Here is a 25,041-nt window from a genome sequence, read left to right as displayed (position 1 = left end):
CACATAGAGATGCCAGGTTTTAAGGGACTGAAAAGAGGGCAGACTCTGATGGAGAATGAATGAATGCATTGAAATCACTCCAGCTCAATCTGCAGCTGCATCTCTCTGTAGCAGGCACCCTCAGGAGTTTGCATGCAGCTTTTTCCAGACATCCTGCTTGAGAAGTCTACAAACTCAGTAGTCTCTTCATGGGGAAACAAGCTCAGATATCTTATTTTGGGATCACCAGAAACCCAGCATGGCTGGAGGATAATCACACCAAGAGAACATGTTTCCTGCCTTTCTCCATGCTGCTTCTCTCTCCATTAGCTCCTTGAAAACAGTGGTGTGTGTTTTCAAGTGTAACCATGCGCCATCCTTCTCAGGGAGGAGTTGTTTGCACAAATACTATGGAAGAGAAGTACGGGGTTATTCCTCATGCTTGAATGCTCCAGATTTGGAAAGAGATGCTTCACCATCAGGTGGGTCAGAGGTGTCCCCAGGTCATGGATCCAAATGATAAGGTGGATAGGAAAAGGAAACAGAGGCTTTCACAATATGTGATTTTAATGGATGTTTAGATTGGCTGTAAATCTGCAAGTGCCTGTTTGTTTAGAGTTACCAGGATATGAATCAAAGAAATAAAAATAGCAATGCATTAAGGCTTAGAGAAACTCTTGGGAAGGAGCAAATTAATATTTCTAAATGTAAATATTTTGACCCAACCTATTAATCATGTTCTCATGCTACAGTGGGAGAGAATTGAGTTGGATGTGGAAACTTGTCTTCTGTTTTCTGCAGGAAGAGCACATTGTACTTCATACACCAGCACCTTGTCTGACTGATTAAGCAGTGCTATTTTCTTCAAACCTTCCTGTATTATGTCACTGGGTTATCGTTTTTTTTTCCTTTTTTTGGTAACAAAAATATTAAATCAAAACTTATTTTCCCCAGCTTTTCTGTTTGTGATGTGCGGCACGGCCAGCAAATTCCAAGTCTTGGCATTTCTTTTAATGTCTTTACTACTGTGAGAAATTGCTGGAGACCTTAAGAATACATCTTAATTAAATCAGTGAATTTCCTCATCCCTTTTTCTCTATTCCTTATCATTCCCATGGTTTTATGTAGCTCAGATTTTTGAACAGGGGTGGTGATGTATAAAATGTTTAATAGATGACTAACAGATGTCAGGACATTAGCAGCATGTTATATATTATTAAGACATATTGTCATTCAAAGATGTCAACATAGTCTTCTGTCAAGTTTTGAGATACTGTATCATTTTATAGCAGTTAATATCTTTCATTACAACATCCTCCTAAGACATTTGCAAATATAAAGCTAATGCTAAATATGTATGTACATGTGAAATTTATTTGCAATGATTTATCAAGTTGTTAGAAGCAATGATAATTGGAACAATTATCTCTGCTACCAGATGTACATCCAGAAAGATGATAACAATAACTTTGTTTGGCTATGTCAAGTTTTTCTAAAGAGTGCTGCTAAGCCAGAGGAATCACCTGGGGTTTGTGCAGGGATAGTCCCTAACCATGGCATTCAAGCACTACAGTTCTGGGGAGAGTGCTTTTAGCAGCTCTGTGCCTGCCTCTGGTGCCCTAGGTAGAATTAAGGTCCAGTCTGAGGGTTGTTTTCTCCTGCTTCATCCTTCTTTTGTGAGTAAGGATTTGTGATGTCTACAGCTCACTTTGGGTAGCACAAGCCTTGAAGCACACTCTTGGGTTTACTTTGTGCTGTTAATTAAAGTCTGTAAAATGAATGCATCAGTGTCTGCAGTGGGCTCCTTATGTCTGTGGAGCAGTCCAGGCTCCGGGTGATGTCTCTGTGACCCATGTTCCTTTGGCAAGAGCTGGAAGTGTTTAGACCAAATCATTATTATCAAATGCATTACAGCTTAGACTTAAAATCTGGGTTTGTAAAACGGGCATTACTCTAGTGTGGTGGACCCAATTGCAGGAATTTCCTTTTTCCATTGGCCTGAAAAAAGCAAAGCCCATGATATGGAGCCTTTGTCCTTCCTCCATTTCTGCCCTACAGAACAGCTATTGTGAGGAATGTAAAGTTTTCTTCCAAGGAACAAGTCTAACGAGGTTTATAATACTTGTCGATTTACATTTTTTATATGTCCCCAGAGATGCTGTAAAGAATACATTTTACATAGGCTACAACAAATAATGGAATTGTGAAAAAAAAAAAAAATTGAGTGTCAGAGCTATATTTGCCAACCTTCATCTTGAGAAGAAATTCTAGGAGAAATGAAGAAAAGATTCCTTTTCCTGAGCTCACTTTCAGCCATTTGGCATTTTGACTACATATTAAACCAACCCTCTTTCTGAAAGTTTTGATTCTTACAGAATTTATAGGCAAGGAATAGCAGTAAACAGGAGAATAACAGTAGCTACTTCTGACAATAAAGTGTTACCAAATTTTTCCCCGTTTAATGTCTTTAAGGTCTCTCTAATTTATTTATTTATTAAGTCTTTCTTGGATGTCTGTCAATGTACAGAAAAAAGACAAATTTCTGCATTTACTGAATATCTTGATGGGGTATAAAAGATATTTTATTTTCCTTGTCTATCTCTGACTGGCTGTTAGCTGATTGAGTAACAGTAGACAACTCTGCCTCCTTCTGCCTGTTTTTTACTCTTTATCAGAGATGCACAAAAGAACTTATTTAACTTAGTTTGTGCAATCTTAGTTTATCAGATAAGAGGTTAGTGAATTGTACAATAAAAGTACTGGGACTGAAAACTAGTAAGAGATTCCCATGGATAACGGATGAGACAGCTGGAGGTCAGGCCACATCATATGAGAAGACAAGAAAAAACCAAAAAGTTTCAAAATTGGGCTCCTACAGATCATTATCGACCTGTGCAGGTAGTAAAATGTGTCACTTAGCTCCAGTCACTATATCAAATCACATTAATTTTACCACAGCTCTGAAATCTCCTTCCCAGATTGCCTCTCTCTTATACTGTCCCCTGAAGACTTCCCCTGACTTTGAGGTGACATGCTGATTTCCCACTGGAGTCATAATTCAAATGAAATCACGTCATGGTGACACCGGCACAATTAAATCATAAATAAAGGCCATGACATGTATTTCTAAAAGCTATTATGAAATATATATAGAGAGAGACATATAATCTGCATTAGATAGTTACTTAAAAGGCGTTTTTTAAAGCTCAGTTCAAGTCAACATAGATTGTACATATTTACTACCCATCCTTTCTAATCTCAGGGTTTAGCAAACATGAGCCTGTGTCACATCCTCTATTACATAGATAGGAAGACTGAGATATTAAAGGTGACTTTCTCCTGGTCAGAAAGCTGGGGGCATGGGAATTTTTCAACTCTCAGGCTCCTTAACTCCTCTGTCCTTTCCGTTGCGTTGATATGTTTCCGTACTTCCTTTTTTTAGCTATAGACTAGAAGTGATCCTGGCAATCCTTTATTAAATCTGGAATCCTACTACTTCTATTCCCACTAGGGCTGTTCTTCAGCTTTTATAAGCATCCTTACTGTCCACTGCCTTCCCAAAAGTAACTGGGCTAATTGAAGGTTTTACTGTATCTGAAGAAGATTCTATTAAAATTAGACATGAAATTGAGTTTGTAGGAATGCAGTTACTGGCATTAATGGGCATTAATTCTGAGGACCTAGAGGCAGTCAAACCACACCCTGTTCCCAGCTCAGTAAAGAGCAGCATATGACAGAGAAAGAAGGGAAAAAGCACTCGCACAGTTCTTCCCTGGGGAATTAGGAATCTGCAAGAGACATCAGCTGGTCCCAGATCCTCAGGAAATGGCTTGAGTGTCGCTTGTTGGCATGTAAATAGTGCAGAATAATCCTGTGCCAGATGCCATCTTTTCCTACCACATCTCAAACAGGAGCTGAGATGCATTAGTGCCATTTAAGGATGGATGCCTCTGAAGGAAAAGCCAGCATTTGCACCACCCCACAGGCTAGAGGCACACAGTAAATGTGGCGTCTTGCGATGACGCGTGTGACGACATGTGAGTGGAGCACTAACTGATCTCGACCTTGGAAAATTTGGTCCCGAGACTTACTGTTTTGAAGCTTGTCCTTTTTTCCTAATCCATGTGACTATGTTTTCAAGAGTATTTAATTTCCTAGGCAAGCATTATTTCCTTTTTTTTTCTATTTCTGAACAGTGAACAGAAATCAACCAGATTGAAGTTACCTTACAAATAAGGGGAGAAAACAATTATCCACATGGTGATGACCTGGAGATTCAGTTCCTAACTGGCAAAGGCCAAGAGGAATTGAGATTCTGTGTCTACAGGGTCTTAACAAGGGGGAAATTAGGGATATAGAGAACAGCATCTGAGACTGCACAGGCTCCCATGAGCCTGGCACATGTTGTATGCCAGCAGCACCAATGGACGGCACAGGAATTCAGCCTGTTTTGGCTCCACTCCTGCAAGGGTTTAGGCCTGCACTTAAGATGCACATACGAAGAGTAATAAAGCTTGGAGTATGCAAACAATGTTATGGAAGAGAGGCCTTTTTTCATCCAGAAACAGCCTTTGCTGCTCAATTTTTTGTGCGTCAGAATATCAAGCAGCGGCAGAGTTAAATGGAATCATATTAATAAGCATGGATAATCTCATCATCCCGGGCGGGCTGACAGCAAAGCAGCACCAAACACACACAGCTGAGTGAAATGTTCCTGCAATTAATTGGATTTGATTAAATTTCTCATTTAATGGCTGGAGGAAAAGAAACAGACCAAAGACAGTGAGCAACTTTCTTGCTAACCTGGAGCTTTGAGTAATGGCTGTGGAACACCAGGTTCCCCCCTGCATCACATGAGGAAAGTGTTGCTCTGGACATAGGGGCACAAGAACCCAGTTTCTCACAACTTTTCTGTTTGTCCTGACCTTCTCCTTTCCTGATAGAGAAGAAGGAAAATTTTGACTCTCAAATAGCTGTTCTGGTGCTGCTATGTTTCCTTTAAAAATTTTAACCTTTTAATTTTTGTTCCCAGGAAGGGGGAAAACCAACTTTAGGGCCTTGAAAGCTAAGGAGAAAGAGAGCTCTCAATCTCCAGCCAGCTTTAGATTATGATCTGTGAACTTCGATGGAGGCACAGAGCTACTGATCCCTTCCTTGTCCTTGCTTATATAAGGTTAGGCTCTACTCAGAAATATTGAATCTTGATTAAAATCTCTTACAGCAAGATCCTCAAAAATCCGTAGGTAAAACAAGTAGTTGCTTTTACCATCTTGCTAAAATTGTGCCTGACACATGGAGGCTTACATGGATACAAATTGGGCCTGGTTTCAGCTTAATTTTTCATTGCATGATCACATTATGCTACCTGTTGAAAATTTGATTTATTTTATACAAATGACTTGAGTCCTTTTTAGTGTGACTTTGAATAAAGAACTAAAAAGGGCTAAGGAATTTTCCATGGAAACCCCACAAGATTTTACAAATACCCCAGCTGTGACATATAAAACAGCTTTTTCAAAACCCAGTGAAATTCTTAGTGAGCTCTGTTTTGCATAATTTTCCATTATGGGTAACACCAGTGACATAACAACAGTGGGAATTGACTACATCTTCTAGATCACCTGGTTTAGGTAAGATTTGCACATCATAGTGTTTAATGTAAGCTTTCTGTCACAGGGTTCCTGCCGTCTGTCCAAGAAGTAGCAGTTGCCTCTACATGGCTACAGGGAAGCCAGGTCCCATGTGCAGCTTCTGGTGGGTCAGGCATTATGAGGTCAGTACTCTTACTTCCTAAAATATTGGAAAACATAGTTTATGTTGGACTGATTCACAATACCTGAACAAATTAGAAGTAAGAGCGGATCAGTGGGCAGAGGCCACTTGTATGAGGCTCAACGAGATTCAGTGCCAGGTCCTGCCCTAACATCACAACACCACCATGTAACACTACAGGACTGGGGAAGAGGTGCTGGAAAGCTGCCCAGTGGAAAAGGACCCGGCTGGGTGTTGGTCACAGTGGCCTAACATGAGGCAGCAGTGCCCAGGTGGCCAGAAGGCCATTGGCATCCTGGTCTGTATCAGCGATAGTGTGGACAGCAGGAGCAGGGCAGTGATTGTCCCCTGTACTTGGTGAGGCCACACCTGGAGTGCTGTGTCTGGTTTTGGGCTCCTCACCACAATAAAGACATTGAGGGGCTGGAGTGTGTCCAGAGAGCGGCAACTGAGCTGGGGAAGGGTCTGGAGCACAAGCCTGATGAGGAGCAGCTGAGGAATCTGGGGGTGTTTAGCCTGGAAAAATGACGGACCAGAGGGGACCTTATCCCTCTCTACAACAACCTGAAAGGAGGCTGTAGTGAGGTAAGAGTTCATCTCTCCTCCCAAGCATCAGGATACAGGATGAGGAAACAGCCTCAAGTTGCACCAGGGGAGGTTGAGATTGGATATTATGAAAAATTTCTTCAGAAAAAGGATGGTCAAGCACTGGAACAGGCTGCACAGGGAAGTGGTTGAGTCAGCATCCCTGGTATTTAAGAGACATGTGCATGTAGCATTTAGGGACATGGCAGTGCTGGATTAAAAGTTGGAGTCAACAATCTGAAAGGCTTTTTCCACCTAAAGAGGACCTAAATGGTTCTCTGAGTCAAGAGAGAAGCAGCATCACAGCTCGGTCTCATGTGCACATACCAACACACACAGTCAAGTGCATGCACACGTCTGCACGTACATGTGTGAGCACACCCCACCACAGTTCCTTAATATCAGTACCACTTTTTCTCTGGTTTGTGTCACATATACATGGATCATTTCTAAAACCTAAATCATTCCTGTTATCATTGTAGGATAACAGAACTTGCAAATTACAAAAAAAAAAAAACCAACCCAAAACCCAAAGCCATATCTTCTTTTCTTTCCCCCTTGGGTTCTTAGGTGTGCCAGTAAAGCAAGACCCAAACACCTACAAAGCTGGCCACCCTGTAACTTACAGGTGGTTGTTAAAACACTGGTCTAGGTCAGCTCCCACAACTGTACACGAGTGAAACTCACAGGGGATCGAGCCACCTGCTTTACCCTTTGCCACAATAACTAATACTCCATTTTGGAAGGTTTCCAGGCCAAAAGGTGGCTTGCTCCTGCATTTGGCTTAGTGGGGCACCAACGAGCACTCCAGGGATACCCTGGTTACTTCAGCTGCAATCCCCACCATCTCAGCAAGCAGCCCCCAGCTGAGGTCTCCAGCATGCTCATTCTGTAACCCTGCTAGGCTCCTGCTTCATAATTTTTCTTTCCTGTCTGGCTGATTTAATCATTGTCTCAGTACTTTAAGGGTTCACCTTGTGACAACCACCCAGGATGCCGGGCAACATTAGCCACACCCAGCTGCCTCTAGGCCAAAGTCTGGCAACATCTGCTGCCTGCCAGGTGCTGGTACGCTGGTGGGACTGCTCCTCCTGCATGTCCACCCCCTAAATTTGCAGTGAAATAAATGCCTTCTCTGTCCCCTCTTGGCAGTAGGAGGGGGCACTTTACCAGTATGGAGATAGATATTATTCTGCCACTGAAATGAACCTGGACTGGAAAGAGCCCTGCTGGCAAGGATGTGTCTTTTTTCCCTATAACATTTTGGGTAATGCAGCCCATACAGGCAATATACTCTAAAAGCATAGTTTAGTGCTCATCTGTTTGTTTTTCTTAATTGCTGTGTAGCAGCTCCCTGTCCATTACAGAAGACACCATTATCCTTTCTTCACAGCCAGGGATTTACAATGCACGGATTTAGAGAGGAATCCAGGCCATGCTGAAATCCACAGATGAATTCCCAGGCCTGACCTTGGCAGGCCTGGCATTTCACCTAAAATGACTTGTGTTATGTATCATGCAGAAAGGCCGTGGCATATTATGGGATTAAAGACTGGTTTGGGGAAAATAACCTGTTTAAAACATTCCTCTTTTTAAAAAACATACACACTATACAGAAATAAAAAGCTGTTTGGTCTTATCTTAAATAAGGTGGTGATTTGTCAACATATTTCTTCAAGAAAAACTAATAATAAAGTGGTTGTTTTGTTATATTTTGCTATGAGATTGTTATTTTTTGATTGAATATGTTTTTCTGAAATCTATTACATATTATTGTGAGAAACACCAGAACTCACTCTTGCTTTCCTGAGTGAATGTAAGGACAATCGAGTTGAAAACGTCAGAACAAATATGTGCTACTTCAGCTTTTCAACATGTAATACTCAACTTCAGTTGAGTATCCAAAGTGAAATAATTCAGACTTTCTGCAGCACAAGAAATTATCAGCATTTCCGTGCTCCTAATTTGGAGGTGACAAAGTACCCAATCATACTTTTTTCACCTTCTTCTCCCAAGAAAACATAATTTCTGTTTTTCAGACAGCTCTGTCAGTGTGTGGTGTTTGAAAGCTTCATACTTGCTTTGGCATGGGAAGGATGCCCTCCCTATTCTACGTGCTTACTGGCCCTAGATTAATGCCTCAGAAACTGCCTGGCTGGTGCTCGCCCTTTGCAATGACCCACCCACCAAACAGAGTGACAGGGATGTGGGCTGGACTCCTTTGGGTAGCTGGCACTGCCAGGCTTGACTGGAATTAAGGAAGGAAATGCAGCAGGCAGGCCATGTTTCTTGATGAAGAGGTCTGACCATTATTCCTTCAGGGACAAGCCCAGGCTAACAACTTATTTCATATCAGTTAGTGCCAATCTGGCATCTGAGGGGCTGTGAGAGCTCTGCTGCTGAGAGCCTGCATCAGATTCAGGCAGCTGACCCTGAGGTGAAAATCTCTCTATCCCATTAAACACCCCCTGAGACACCCAGGCCCCATCTACTTTTTCTCTGCTCCCTGACATTTATTTTCATCTCTTGTTTTAATCTCCTTAGCATGTCGTGTGTGCCCATCACAGAGATGTGTTCTGTTGAGTCTATCAAGCACATTCATGAGGTTCCTTCCTCTCCACGTCTGGGTACCAGCGGTACTTTTTGGCCACTTGTCAAATGTTTCCATAAAGATTATCTTTCAGGGTTTCACATAATCACATTAACAGGGCAGACTAAATAGAAGTGGGGAGAAGGTGCTCAGAGGGAGTGGGGGAAGAGAGAGTAGTTCTAGGAAATGGTTTGGTTCTTTCATTGCAAGGAAAAGGTGACTGGGGCAGAAGATGATTGCTGGACTTGTTTCCACACTAAGGCTGAGAAATAAATAAACCAAGGTAAGGATGAGTGCCTTTAGCCCGGTTAAAGCTGGGATGCAAACATTCTGCAGAAATGACCCAGAAATTTTATTTTGCAGGTAAATGGGGGGGAAAAAGCCATCAGGATTACGCTACAAGAATGCAGAGCAGCCGGGAAGAATAAACCTTGTCAATATAAAAGGCTTTACTCATTAAGAAAGAATGACCTTCATTTTTGTCGGGCAGACCTTTGTTAGGGCTTTCTGGACTACTGTGGTCCCTAAGTGAGGCTTCTTTCCACATCTGGCTTTGCACAACATGGCCCTGCAGAACACAAGGTGCTTCTGAGGCTGTCAGTGGCAGAAGCCCATGGGGCTGGTTGCAAGGTTCAGCTAAAAGACCCTTTTGTTTGTTTTTTTTGTGCCTGAATGGATCAGTTTTATTCAAGGTGAGGAATGTCAGCCCTTGATTCCTCCTGAATCAATCTGTCCACAACTCATTAGCTTATATGTAAACTTTGGATTTTAAATAAACAGCAGTACACCCTGATTTCGTATCATAGAATGTATCTGAATATATGCATGTTTTTGTTATGAACTGGAATTCACAACATATTAAGGGCAGCTCTGCTTTTTGACGCTTACAAATGCCTTCTATTTTTGGTAAGATTCCAGATGTTTTTTTCTCATGAAATAAGACTTGCATCTGGAACCTCTGATTCTTCAGCTACCTACCTACTTATATTCCTTATGCTAGGAATTACCTTTGCAGGATCTTGCTGTTGTCTCTTTATGCTTTAAGAGGCAGTTCTACACTTTGATGCTTTATTCCAAACACTTTGTCCAGGTAGATGAATGCCAGTATATCTAAAACTGCTGGCTGTTCTACTTGCTTGGTTGAGAAGAGGTGAATAAAAGACACCTCTTATAAAAGAAATAAAACAAAGTGGATGGTTTTATTTCTTATAAAAGAAATAAAAGAAACTGGGTTATTTAATATGATTTTTTGCTTGTGCTGTGCAATTTGTGTTGCTGGAAGTTGCTGATAGTACAAAATTTGTTGAGTTTCTTGGTTAAATATTAACATGTGGGGGGGTGTCTGCAATTTCCATGTGACACTTGATACAACTCCTAAGTATTGTCTGAGGTCTTTTTGGCAACTTTTCTGCTCCATGAACTCTTGCATAAACATCTAACTGGAGAATTTACTTGCAGCGTATTTTATCCAGGTGTCTTCAGTGGTGGAGGAAATTAGACAGCTCCTGTACTCTGATGACTCTGCCTACCTGGGGATGCAAAGGGCTTTGACTTTTGCCCTGACTCTGCCCCACGGTGGCTCTGAATGCCAGTCCTTTGCCATTTCCATGAGGTTTGAAGCAGCACTTCATATACCCCTGTCATTCCACTGCTCATGGGTTGTACCTAATGATGTCTTCTTAAGGTGACTTCCAAACTGCTCTTCTGCCACCTTTCTTCCCTATTTACAGTACTTTCTGATTTGGGAAGAGTACTAACTGAGGAGGGGGGTAGGTGTGAATATTGGAGGGTGAGTTTGAGACGGGCAGGCACAAGAAAGATGGGGAGAATGCTGTTAGCAGAGACCTGCTGGAAGCTGAGCTTTGTGCCCTGGAGCACCACAAACAGGAAGGCAGAGAAAAACACCTGAAAAGACAGGAAAAAATATAAAATGCTAAAGGAAATTGATGCTGAAAAGGAGGGGAAGGGCTGCAGTTGGGAGTTCTGCCAAATGATTGCAGTGCAAGTTGCACAGCTGGTGTTGCTCTGAGACCAGCAAGGATCCAGACACACTATGGTGTGCATCCCATCATAGTCTGGAGCTGGTAGCCACACAACATGGAAACGCTGCCACAGCTGCCAGAATTCAAACATTGCACAGTTTGGCATTAATTTTTGTTGTGTGGCTAGATTTTTCTGCCTAGAAAATATGTTTTCCTTAACTAAGCAAGTATTTTTTGGGTGTTGTCTGACCTGGTTCTTGATGCCAAAGATATCACAGGATGAATACATCTTTATGTGAATCACAAATCAGGAGAGTAAAGAAGGCAAGGAAATACTGAACAGTCCTAATCCTGATTGCTCTTCTGCATCATTTCCAAAGGGAGGGCCAGGTTTGGCCCTGGCCTGAGTCTGTGAAGTCTAAGTGAAACATTTTATTATATAAATCTGAAAAATATTTTTCAGACTTTCATAGTAATGAGGTTTTTGTTTGCTGAGGTTTTTTTGTTCCCCTCCTTTTTTAATGTGGTCAGCATTGGAAATATTATATGTCTGAGCACAAAATCACACAAATCAAAGGTTGGATAATGGAAGCCACCCTTTTACCAAGCAAATGAGATAAAACAGTCCAAGGAGGAGCTTGTTAATACAGCCACAGGAGTTTTGACTTGGATATCCCCTCAATCATCTGCACGTAGCAAGTCTGAGTTTCATAACTCTGTCTGTGAAGACTAAACATTCCATTTTGTGGAGAACCACAAAAGCCTTTTAACACAGGTTTAATTATGAAGCCCAGAAAAATGGTTTAGCTCTAGAAAGAAAGTAATAAACAGCACTTCAGTTGAAAGAGGTTGTTTCATAGGTGAGAAGAAGCATACACAAAAACTTTTTCTATTATGTTTGGAAGAACATTAAAATAATGGATGCTGTTGTTTTTGTGTTGTGCTTTGTGATTAGTACTAGAGAAAGTACTTAGATAAGTTTAGGTCACTTGCAATAAAGAAAGCACTTATGCATATGATATAACTTTATACAGGTATTAAAAGCATCTCTGGTCCCTAAAGGATTTACTGAATTGAATTCAGTATTTATCAGTAAATTGTATGAAAAGCTACTTTCATATACACCCAGCTTGAGTTCTCAAAACCAAATATGAAATAGAAATATTTTCATGATTTTGCATTTAATTGCATGATAGAGAAAAAAAATAACAGTTGTAAAGAGAAGAAAAATAGTTCCCCACAGAACAATTTTAGCTTTTGAGCCCATATAAAGAGCTTATGGGTAATAAATAGAACAGGACAGTATACTTACTACAACAAGAAACAGAAAACCAATAAGAAGGGGTAAAAAGTGGGAGTTTTAAATCTTTGTCTTGGGAAGCTTTAGCTGATTATTGGTTTGCTATCTGAAAAGTGTCTTAAATCAGGCTTCTGCCTAACCTTCAATGTACCTTTGTGCATCTTGAAGGGATCCTTGCAGTGCAGCAGTATCCTTTACAACAATAAAGGACCACTAAAGCCTGGCACTTCAGAAATTCAGATCCCCCTCCCTCCCTCTTGAGCAGTTCTCCATCCTGAGGAACAACCCTCTAAGTGTTGTTTGTAATGAGAGTCAAGGCATTCTTACATACAACTGGATTTCAGTCTTTGCAGCTTCTACTTCAGTTTTCAAGGGAAAACATTAATGTATAAAGATGCCCTCTGACAGATTCAGGGCATGACTCTTCTACATCTCTTGAATCAAACAGAATAGTACCTGTTATGGTGTTATTCTCAAGAACAGGAACGTCAATATCAACACCAACCAGCCTGGAGGAAAGCAGAGACCTGGGAATATAGGAAGATATCTAAGCAAAAGCAACTATATGGATTAAATGTTATTTACAAAGCAAAGAGCTCAGACAGCCCATGCTATAAAGCCACCATTTGGGGCAGAAAATCCAAGCTTTCTTGGTTCCCCCTAAATTTTTCTTCAGTTTTGGAAATGTGTCTGCATACACATATCAATCTTTTAAATCTCCTTGAAAAGGGGAAATTTTGGGTAAAATTTCAAAATTTTAAACAGAACAATACAGACTCCCACCAAACCTTAAGGTAAATAAAGAAGCAGGTTACACTGTGTGTTTGTGTAGCACTGAGCACGGAGGGTTCACAATTCAGAATGAGACAAGAATAACACAAAGTACAGCCAGAAGAGAGCCAGTGATCAAACTTACACCTGCTTTGCCTGTATGTTTATGTATTTGCTGTAAAACATACAGCCCAATTCTTCTCTTGTGCCTATATAGGCATGAGAAGTCTCCATAGTAAACAGAACAATACCAGAGGAAGCAAGGAAACAAACTGGTCTATTTATAATTGTTCTGTTACCAATATACTCCTTCAAAAGCTTGCCAAGATTAGACATAATTGTGTATTTATACTCTCTGGGAGAGTGGTTCTGAATAATTTTGTCTCTTTTCAGAGGATGGTTTTATAAATTCTGTATTTGTAACTGGATTCTACACATCCTATTACATGGATACTTTAATATTAATTACTTTGACCTCTGTTTGACTACTGTATAAAGGGAAAGGGGGCTTTTTTCCAGGAACATAATCCTTTTAATTTTTCAGGAGAAAATCATTTTGGTTTAATTTTATTTCTCTTCACTTACTGTAACATTTGTCTTGTTCCCAGGGTCCCTTTATAAGAGGAAATGATCTTTCTGTGTGAGCTTTTTTTCCCTTAACATTTTCTCTCAGACTTTCTACCAACAGACAGAGTAGAAACTCTGGCATGCTTGAAAGCAACAAAAAACTCAGGTTCCTGCAACTGTCCTGCCAGGCTGTGGTCAGGTACAGAGCACCACAGCTGCCTGGCTTTTCCTCAGGGCAGGCAAGGCAAAGATGCTGTGTGGTGCTTCTTTCTGCAGAGGGAGGATTTGACTGCTGCCAGTGTTTCTGTGGAGCAGCACCCACGTTAAGTGTGAGATTTGGCAGATTTGGCAGAGGAGGACAGTTCACACTGTGCCGGGAGACCCACTCTCTGCTTCCCCTGCAGCAGGTCAGAGGGGCAGCCACCTTGCTGTGATCCCAGGCCTTCCTGGCACTCCTATTCCCTTTTCCACCTTCCTTCTGCCCTGCCTAATGACTGTGTGGGCTCTTCAGGGCAGTCTCTGCTGCCATGTGCCCAGTGCACTGGGGCTCTGATGTGGGTCAGGGCCCTGGGGCACTGAATGCAGTAGAAGTCATTAATAGGTCAAGAGAGAAATTTTGAAGTATGTGGTAAAGATGAAGAGTGCATAAAACCCTGAAAATTCCCAAAAGTTTACTAATCTGATCTCAGAGCAGTGTGCTCTGGAATCTTTGAAAGATCTTGGCTTAGTACTTTGATGTTGCTTCTTTTTCCTGACTGAGGATCCTTGGGTTTGGCCAGTCATTGCTTCCCTCTTCTCCTCCCTTCTCTCGTTATTCACTGACAAAAATCCTCTGGATGGTGCAGGGGTTTGGCAGGCAGGGGAGAGTGTCATCTCCAGTAGAGGAACTGGGTTGTCCCACTTCTCCACTGCCACCCTCTGGCATCCACCACCCCAGAGGATTACAGTGGATCAGACACTTTATTTTACACTAAAGCAAACATACTGACAGTGTCAGCCATTCCCATACTGAATTCAACCATTTAAAGAAAACCCAAAACCAAAAAACCAAAAACAAAGTGAAAAACCACCAAAGCACAGCAAACAAAACCTCCTGTAGCTAAAACCTTTACAATGATGGCTTCAGAGGCTTCTCTCACCTCACTGGAAGAGGGGACAGGGAAGGTGCTGCATCGCAATGAGTGTGTTACGTGCTGCAGCAGCAGGCACTCATCTGCTGGTACCCATGAGGGAACTAATGTTCCCTCATTTCCCCATCCCTCCAGTGCCAGCTAATCTGTGCCTGCCTGTCTCATTTCCTGGCAACTGTTCTCATGCACAGGCTAATAATGTTTGCAGCAATCCTGGGAGACGCCAGTGTGCGGGCTAACTGTGAGGTTTTGGGTCCAAAGGAGGATTAATTAGGGGAAGTGTGGCATCTGGATAGGGGGAGCTTTTGAGAAGCCCTTCATCCAGGTGGTGTGAGCAGTCCAGATAAGCACCCAAATATTTCTGTGAAGAACTGGGATGCCATCCCTAATTGAAGTTCAACTGCTAACTAAGTCCCCTTGATGATTTCTCCCCCTTTCTTCCTCAGAGTATCTTTTTTGTTGTTGTTTCCAACTATAACTTAATGAAAACACATTTGAAAGTAAAATTAAGGATTTCTCAGGGACTCTGACCCTTAGGGGCAGCCATGGAGATACTGCAGAAGGAGCTGAGTACACAAGCTCCTGTTAATTAGAGCAGAGTGAATGATTCATAGGAAATAATTTATTCAATTAATTTAGCCTCTCTTTCTTTTGCAAATTATCTGTGAAAAGTTTGAAGTTTTATTGCATTCAGCTGCTAGACAGCAAATGATTTCTCTGCGTGTAGTTGACCCCTATGTGGCTTGAAATGCAAGGTCTGGCTTTCAGTTTTTCAGTGGACAGGGGTACTGGAATTAGTGTTCTTCCTTGATTAAACAACTGACTTTTAGTATGTGCCTTGAAAAACTGATGTTCATTTTTACAAATGTGGAGGTGACCTTTATAACGAATGTTATTAACCATGGCATAGAAACATCTCTGCCAGTGAACCCATTTAATAGAACAGTGATCTGGAAAGTCTGTCCAGCACTTACCCTCCAGTGTCCGACATGGTGTGTCTTTGTGAGCCTCCCCCTCTGGCATGCTCAGGGAATTTTCACTCTTTCTCCTTCACCAGTCCTGTGCAGAGTCCTTTGCTTAAGCTTCTCTCCACGTGGAGGCAACCTCTCCAGAATACCAATTGTCTGATCAAAGCAGCCATGAAGCACAGTTGTTAAAGTCAAAGTCATAAAATTCATTGCCAATAATCTGATGCCTCTTTGCTGAAGTCCTTGTCAGCAAGGTGGGTATTTATTCACTGAAAAGCATTCATGTTGCTTACCATTTTCCACAATAAAGATTACAGAATGCTTCACAAGCAGGAGAAAATCCTAAATAGCACCTGCAATGCCCCTCCACCACCAAGCAAACAGCCCTGCTCCATAACCTTGCAGCATTTCCCTTTGCCTGACTAACACACATTGGATAAACTAAATTGACACAGACCTTGGGTGTGGGCAACTGAATGTGCAGGTCTGTCTGTCCTGGTTTGGCGCAGGGCCGTTGTCTCCAGCAGAGTCCTGCTGCCCTGGGAAGAGGGATGTGCAGAGAGCCCCATCCATGGCAGGGAGGCTTTTCTGGAGATGCATCCAAGCACGGGGCTGTAACTCTGAGCTCAAGGTAACATCACTTTCAGTAACAGCTTTTCACACTCCATCAAAAAGCGTTTTTAAAGGACGGTACTGCGTGGAAATTAATGCATGGGAGCATTCTTGTAACAGGTGCATAATATTTCAGTAATAGGCTTGTGGGATGTTTATTCACTAGCCAAATTCATTTATCAGGTATTGGATTCAAAGGATTTCCCAACAGGATATCTGCAGAGATTAGTGAGCTAGGCAAATGTGCTTTGAACAAATGCATCCTTTCATCAGGCAGTCATTTGGATAATTCCAGCATCAACATGCTCGCTGCTGGAATGGGTCTGCTGGTAATTGCATTAACTATTTTTCCTGTGGTCATTCATATCTGTGCTTTAGATCCTACAAGGGCAGAGTTTGGCATGCACACATGCAGTTTTGACCGACCCAAAAAAAAAAAAACCAAAACCAGACAACTTTGCCAGAGCAGGTTGACAATACTTTTTTTGAAAAAAAACTGAAGAAAAATTGCTTGCAAGATGTAAGAACATTGTATTTCAAAGTATTTTATAATAAAGCACACTTCATTTTCTTGGGTTTTAGCACATCTTTGATTTTGTTTTTGAAGTTGAAAGTAAAATTAAACTTCGTTTTACCAGGAGAAATTTCTCATCTGATCTTACTCTTGAAAGTTTAAATAGATTGTCATTTTGATGGAGGACAGGAATCAATACTGAAATAAAAGGAATTACCATGAATTGAAAAATTCAGAAGTCCATCTTTAAGATGACAAGTCATTCAACAGCTATATTGAAACCCATGTTTTATCATCAGATTAATGAAGAAATAGCAAAAGTTTTCTTAGTCTTTTTCCAGCAACTAAATGTCCTGTTTCCTCTCTTATCTGCTGTATCCTATAATATTTCTGGTCTTGAACACTGTAGTAACTAATTATGGAAAAACTAATCAGTTTGGCTTATTAAATGGCCAATTACATTTCGATAAATTATTTTTTACTCTTGTTAGATGCCTGGTCTAATATAATGAGTATCTATTTGAGACAGCTGAGCAAAGAACCATAATTCTTCCACTGATTTTTGAAAATGTGGGTCACAATATATAATGCACCAAGCTTAAATCCTGTAATAACTTAAGTGTGTTTATTCTGTAGAAGTAGAAACAAAACTGAGGATTTTAGGGTTACCATATCACTTTTCAACTCAATGTGTGCTTTTTTGTCACATTTTTTGAGCCTTTTAAATTGCGGAGGGCTGAAAGAACATTCAATAAATTTATTTTTGAGTGTAGCAGTGCTTCCCTGCCTTATGAAATGAAATCAAGCCTTCAGCGTGAAGAGAACCAGAGCCATGGAGACAGCACAAAAGCTGGACTCTGAGAAACAGAAAAGGGGAAAAAGGAGGGTGAAATTGTTTTGGAGATTTGAGGTGGTGGTCTAACATGCTTGCGGTTTTCTTTCTTTTTAAATGTTTTTTTTTCTTTTAATTGTTTTGGGGGGGGATTTTTCTTTTGTTGTTGTTGTTATTTGTAAAGCATAATATTTTGCTGTGAAAGAAAGCAATGGTACTCTCCCAGCAAGCCCCTTCCCTTGTTTGCATCGCTTGGAGGTCACTAGCTGCTCACGCACACTACAGAGCAGACTCTTCCTTGTGCTCATTTTAACAACACAAGAGCAGATGTCTCAGGCTGTGAACCTCAAGCTGAGTTCTGCAGGCCCCAGGAATGGTGAGATGTGATGCACATCTGTGTTTTGGGCTTGGCCTGCTCCAAGGATGCGTGTCAGTTGTGTTTTCCACATCTGACTTCAAGTGCGCATTCCTCCGAAAGCTCTGCTGGGAGCTCAGGGCTGTTCCCAACCGCAGGCATTGCGTGTGCCCACCTCAGTGCATTGGAAATGGCATGGGAGGGGGTGACAGCCTTTCACACACGGTTTGCCATGGGGATTGCACAAACAGGTAGGACATCACCTCCTCATCTTCCCCTGCCATGATGCCACTGAAGATGTCAGCCAGGCAGCAGTGTGGGCCATGATGGGCCCATACTAGTAGGGTCATGATTTCTTGGCTCATCCCACCAAGATTTGCCCCCATGTCCCCAGGCTGGGCTGTCCTGGGGGACCAGGACATTGTGTCCCATGTGCACAACCAGGGCGAGTGGTAGGAGGCAGCAGGGGAGGATGCTGGCAGCTTGTCACCCTCTCCATCGTGAGCAGGCTCCTCTGGATGTGTCTGGCATGGAAGCAAGAGCATGCAGGAGCCCTTCAGCAGTGAGGAAAGGAAAGCCAGAGCACACTGCTGCTTTCTGTCATGGAGAGGTTAAAAGCAACTTGCCAACTGACAAGCAGCAGCTGCAAGGAAATTTCCCCATCACTACCATCTCCCCTGTTTCTCTCTGTTTTGGTTCTTTTTTTTTTAATGACAGCAACATTTTAATCAACTTGGGCTGAGCATAAAAGTCTGAGTGGGAGGTGGGAGGAATATCTGGGGAGGGGAGGAGGAGCAGAAGAATGGCTGGCTGCTGGCATATGTCTGAGCTGAGGGACGCTCTCTGCCTAGGAGGACAGTTAACCTACACAAAATGTTCTGGCTTCTTGCCTGTATCAGCCACATCATGCTGCTCCAGCCTTTCATGCCAGATCCCTGAGATGGTGACTGTCACTCTGACAGAGGGAGAAAGAAGGAGAAAATATAGAAGAGATGAGGGAGGGAAAAAAGCAAAACAAACCCACAAACTCAGCAAACCTAACACCACCACCCAGTAATAAGCTTGCTGTCAAGGCCAGGTAGAGCTGCTGTATTTTTCAGAAACGAGCAGCAGTGGAAAAGTAGCAAGCCAGCTGTTTGCAGAATAAATCGAGGTTTGATGGAAGGCCTTGGAGAGTAAAGTCAACAAAGCTCCACAGAAATGGCTATGAACATATAGAATTTAATAGGGAGCCTGAACTCATAGAGTCTAGCTGAGAGCAAACCACAACTCAGGCTGGGATCTTTTTTCCCCATTAAATCCAGGTGGAAGAAATTTAATGATTTCTAGAAGAGAAAAATTCATTGTCAGAAATGCTCTGATAACACCTTTTTTTTATATCCACAGTCTTTCTTATCCAAGGGATACTGTGATAGCCTGTTGACCAAAACTGCCCCTGGTCTTGGGTGAAATTCCCTGATTTCCTTAAGCCAGGACTTCTGTCACTTTCTCCCTTACACATTTCTTAAAATCTTCTACAGAAGGCTGTTATCTGCCACAGATAAGAAGCTGCCTTTTCAAATTATTCCGGAAAGCCAAGTGGCTGCTCTCCACCCCAACACTTTGCACGTGGGAGTTGACAGACCCATGTCATTACCCAGTCCACAAAAAATCTTTTATTATTAGCAACACAAATGCCGTTCCCAGGTTACACCACAGCTCTCACAGGCTGCTCCAGCTCCAGTGAATTAGCTGGACACTGCCAGTGCAGAGCAAAAATGTTCTCCTTTGTCCTCAGATGTCTCCTGAGCATTGTGGCTTGAGTTTGAAGCTGGCAGCTCCCTTGGCAAAGCCCAGAGGAAGGTCTGCCTGCACCCACTGAATGCTGGGGTGAGAGCAAGGGGGCAGAGAAGCTTTTTGAAGCATTGGGGAGAGTTACAGCTGATCCAAAAGTGAGTGTTCAGAACTGAAGAGACTGATGGAAAGTGCATCTTAATAGCTAAAAGCTGTGTGTGACTTCACTTTGAGAGCTGGCTGCTGATCTCATAGCTTGCACTCAAGTTGTGCTTTCAAGCTGTTGTCCAAAAGCACTTACCCACTTCAAAATATTTTTGATGGAGCCCGAGATTCTCCAGCAGTTTGAGTTCTAAGGGAAAACTCCAAATACAAGATGACTCATGTCAGAATAGCACATTAGTCCAGGATATTTGAAGATGAAGACCTAAGGTCATTGAAATGAAAGGATGTGATGTGGGGAGGCTTGAGCATAATTTCATCTCTTTTACTTAGACTCATCACATAAAAGAAGAAAAGCATCTAGGGACCCTTAATGTGACTTTTAAAATCTGCGTAAGCCACAAATTAAGAAATTTGTTGGAAACAAGTAGACAAACAGTTTAAAGTACACATTAGGTGCATATGGACCCACAGCTGCTCTTATTCCAACTGCCACCCAAAGTACAGGTCTCTCCATGATCCAGCCTGTCACACAAGCACTGTGCCAGATGCCATGCAAAAACCCTCTCAGCACCTCCCTCTCCAGTGCTGGCAGCTTCTGAAGGGCAGAAAGAGAGAGAGCGTGCACAGAGGGTTACAGCAAACACCTTCCAGCTGGTAGGAAACTTCCATTGTCCCCAAATGGATGGTATGGCTGCTTAAATAAGCTGTGCATTTATATCACATCTCCTCAGAGAATTATAGAAGTGACACTGCTGTATCTCAGTGGAAAGGCAGCAGAAGTTGAAAAAGTAAACAGAAAAGCCAAGTGGATGGATTAAGAGAAGGTTCAGACCTTACTGCTTTCTTACTACAGATCCACAATATCTTGCTGCAGGTAAGCAATGCAGTTGTTTTGCTGCCAGCTTAACACCATGCATTATATGGGATGTAAAAGTTGGAGGGAAAAAAATAATTTCTGTGCTTTTTGCCACTTGCTTAGGGTTGACATGTAAAGAATCATGAAAGATGTTGTTTTCAGGGCTCTGTTTTCTTCCCACCTCTCTACTTTTGGCAATATTATCTGTGTCAATTTTGTTGTTCAGCTTCCTCTGGTGGAAAACTTCTTGCAGGCATCAACATCAAAGGTCCTTCAAGACTTAACTGGATGTTTTAGCTCTTGAGCAAAGGATCCTTCCTCTTGTATCTGTTAATAAAAAATACAAGCCCCTGGAGCTTTTAATAACTGTGTAGATATTAGGATAAGTGAAAGATGTTAACAGAAGCAGGAGGGTTGCTTGTTGGTGCATCTTTCACTGTGAGAATGTTACAGGCACCTCACCTAGCAGTCCTCTCTGTCCACCTACACTGAAAAAGATTTCAGCAGGCTGGGGCTCCTTGGGTTGTAGTGCCCAGATGTGCCCTGACAGTGGCCTCTAGCTCTGAAACCAAAGGTAGAGGGGAGAGTTCTGTAGGAAGATGTTAGCGGTTGGGAGTGGCTTTTACTGCACCCACTCAACCTCCATCAAAATCAATCCATGAGTCAGGCATCAAGACCAAAACTGCGACCATCTGGACCCTGGAGAGAAGCTGCTCATCCTGATGTAGACACAAGTTCTTCTTGTGTTAAATACCCACCCTAGAGTGCTGTGTCCCCCTCCCCATAGGTTACCCCCACACTGGGAATTTTCCCAGCCTAATCAGCTAACTCTGACTTAAAACTACACTTTAAGATAAATAAAGTTTTCGACAGTAGGATAAATGTCACCTCTGGTTTCTGAATAGCTAAAGCAACAATCAATTGTTGAATAATGAGTGCTTTGCCACAATGGCCTTCTAGCAAGTCCTGTGGTCAAAAGAGACTCCAGAAATTAGTTTTTTGCCATCTCCCTGACAGAAAAACAGATTCTATCATGTCATTTAATGGATAATATTGGACATCCAGAAAGAGATACTGATGTAAAATGAGCTTTTGTTGAATCATCATAATTGGGTTCAGCACTTACTGAGTTAATGTTAGACACTGGAATAATCTGCATTTTGAGCAGGATGAATTGAAGTGTGGCCTCAGTATGAATATTCCATAAGGTGGTGCACCTCATTCAGCTGATGAGGGATATAAAATCAGAATTGCCCTCAGAAGTATATGTAGCCATCCACAGAGCAGCTTTTAGACAAACATCACTTGAGAATGTGTTTCATTGAGACACTATATGTGTCTGAGGGAGGCTACACAGTGCTTGTAAAGCAGAGCAGAGCATAACACTGCCCTCTTTTGTGTGAGACAACGCATGGTCACCTGGCATCCTCAACATAATTCCTGGGAAATGCTGCTTTTATGCAGCAAGTAAGATCAGTCTTACAGAGATCCTTTCTGCTCTGGGGAAGAGGGAATGGTGTATGTACTTTTCAGCCTAAATAAAGGAAGAATTATAAGTTCAATTTTACCTGTGCAAATTATTTGAGAATCAGGTTACACAGGTAGACCCACTGACACTGGGAGGGCAAGACTATAATTTTCCTATAGCCCTAAAGAATTAAAGTGCTTTGATCAAGAAGGACCCCAAAAAACATGAATGGGTGTCTGCTGAGCACATGTGCTGGGGCTCAAGTTCATGTCAAGCAGAGCTCTCTGTCACAGGGTAGATTTGGACCGTGTTCAGGGGCTTTAGAGAGGGCAGGAACTTCTGTTATGAAATAGGGGTTTCTACTGTTTGTTAGAGTAGTGTCAGCTATGATGTTCCATGTGTGATTTCATGGCCACATTTCATGGTATTAAAGGCCTGTTTCTTGGCAGTCATTACAAAATGAACTGAAGTCTGAGTCTGTTTCTGAGCCCTGAACACCACCAGTGACCAGATCAGTAGCATCCTGTCAGCTCTCACTGGTTGTGAGGAGAGAGGAGGGATATTTTCATCATCTCTAGTTCAGTCTTCAGCAAGAGTGAACAAAATAATTATCAAGATCTTTGGCTCATCCCTTCCAGGTCTACATTATGGATGCACCAGCAATGTTCTTGAGAGGGTCACGTGTTTCCTTTGGATGCTCAACATGCAGCGACAGGCAGGAGAAATGCTTGCAAGGCAAATGCTTTCTGATGGGCCTGCCCCTGAACTCACCAGTCACAAGCCATTTGTATGGAAATGACACTAAAATTGCTATCCTAGAGCTGCATCCAACCTCAGCTTCTGCCAGCAGAAGATACAGGGTACCAGATGGCAGAAATCCTACCCGAGCACCAAGTGGTTTAAACTGCTCTTTTTGCTAGGAATTTAAATAGTCCATATGCTGAAAGTAAAATGCTCAGCTGCACCCTGGCTGCCTAGTGGAGGCCTCTGCTGCCTGAGCTAAAGGGGATGAGCAATTAGCTGGCAGCAGCTTGGAGCTTGTATCTCCTGTACATCCCAGCATCAGGCTGTGCTACAGTCACACAAAATGTTTGATCGTGCATCTGGAGGAAGATGGTGGTGTCTGGTTGTCAAACTGGGGCTGTCGTGACAAAGACTCGAGAGAAAAGCAGACTGACCGTGGTCTGGGTATCTGATCTCTTTTTCTCAGCTTCTGGGATCACCTGATGAAGACCAGGCTGAGGTGCACCAGGGGCATAGTTTGTCATGGATTTCAGACACAAACAGCACAAACAGTGCTCTCTGGGGGATTTGCAGCCTCAGATTTCCAGGTCCTGGTGAGGCACCAAAGCTGCTTTGCAGCAGGATGCACAGTGCCTGGAGCAGAAGGTCCCCAGCTCTGGTCACAGGTTGTGCTTGCCATTGTGCAGCTAGGACAGCTCTGCTCTTGGATCCTCTGGCTGATTTCATTTAGCTGCTGCAAAGGGCTTGCTTCTCCCTGGGCAGATCCCCTACTTTATAAGTCATCTTCCAAAAATCTGCCATCAGTCTGCCCTGTTCCAGGGCAGTAATGTCCTTTTTTTGTGTTGAAAAGCTGACCAAGCAGAGTGTTTCAAATGAAGAAGTGCCCTACCAAATGCAGAAATGTTATCTATTCTCCCAGTTTATAGTCTTTTCTCTGATTCATCCAGTTTCCCATTGTCTGTTGTGCTGGAGTTGAACTCCAGATGGATGGCTCGGAGGGCTTTGCTAAAGTATTCCCTGGAGAAAATTCCTTTCCTGGCCAGATCACTCTGAATTACTCCTCTGCTTAAAATGTACTCTCACTGCCTCTAGATTTGTTATGTAACATTTTTCTAATTTAAATTGTTTTCTATTTGCTGGCACAGTTGCCTGAAAGTTCTGCTTCATCCTGAACCCAGTTATATTGGTTATTATTCACCTTTTCTCTCTCCAGTTGTGTCATTATCAACAGCCATTGGTATCTCACATCTGACATCCTTATCTAAATCATTTACGTACATTCATTTAAAGGATAGGGAGGTCAAATGTTTCAAAATCTTGCAAGGTCACTGAAAATAAAGCTAAGATGTCATTTGGGTTTTTTTGCTTGTCCTTTTTATGTGGAAAATTGTATTTTGGTATTCATAAGGAGACTTTTATTAGCAAATGTAAGAGTGCCTTGAAATGGATATTTTAATTATGCATGTAATTTTTTATGATTGTGACTATTAGTATTTAGCATGCTTGTTATCCTTGATTTTTTTTTATTCCTAGAGGGTCTCTAGATGAACAAAGCAGCTTGTATTTTAGAAAATTATTCTCTTTGTATCTGTGATTTGCTGACCCTTTAAAAAACATTTTTGCATATATATAAATATAATATATATTTATAGATAAAATAATACAGTGGTCTTTCTAATAAGAAGAGACATCAAGAATTTCCCAATGTAAATTGCTCTCTATCTGCTCCTTTTAGCCCTGTGCCAGAGCTAGATAGCTTCCAAGGGGGCTCCAAATCTGGAACTTCAGGAGGTTCTGCCCCTCCTATTATGTAGGAACTCATCTGCAGTGTTTTACTGGGCTCCAGGGCAACTTTGTTCATTTCAACAACAATTATGTCTCTTCCCAAATGCAGCAAATTGTAAGGAATCCTTAACAGCAGACATGAATCCATTTTCACAGGTATCAGGTCTGACATCTCAGCAAGCAGACTCCATTTTCACAGAACATGCAGATAAAGGGGTTGAGGTTTGGAAATCTCCAAAGAAAGAATCACATGATGGGGTGATGAAAAACTTTCTCACATACAGCATGCACTG

At 42.1% G+C, this 25,041-nt stretch overlaps 1 long non-coding RNA gene across 1 annotated transcript in view; it reads left to right on the top strand.

The window, feature by feature from the left end:
• The window catches only part of LOC141729365 (uncharacterized), a 156,666-nt gene that overhangs the window by 101,297 nt on the left and 30,328 nt on the right, over positions 1 to 25,041 (top strand). The window contains exon 2 of the long non-coding RNA XR_012580835.1: positions 5,656 to 5,752. This is a non-coding gene — a long non-coding RNA (uncharacterized LOC141729365). The remainder of the gene's footprint in view (positions 1 to 5,655; positions 5,753 to 25,041) is intronic.

The sequence above is a fragment of the Zonotrichia albicollis genome, chromosome 1, assembly GCF_047830755.1.
Source record: "Zonotrichia albicollis isolate bZonAlb1 chromosome 1, bZonAlb1.hap1, whole genome shotgun sequence".
In the NCBI taxonomy this organism is placed as follows: Eukaryota; Metazoa; Chordata; class Aves; order Passeriformes; family Passerellidae; genus Zonotrichia; species Zonotrichia albicollis.
Note: the sequence above shows the minus strand (reverse complement) of the source record. Positions and strands in the feature narration are given on the sequence as shown.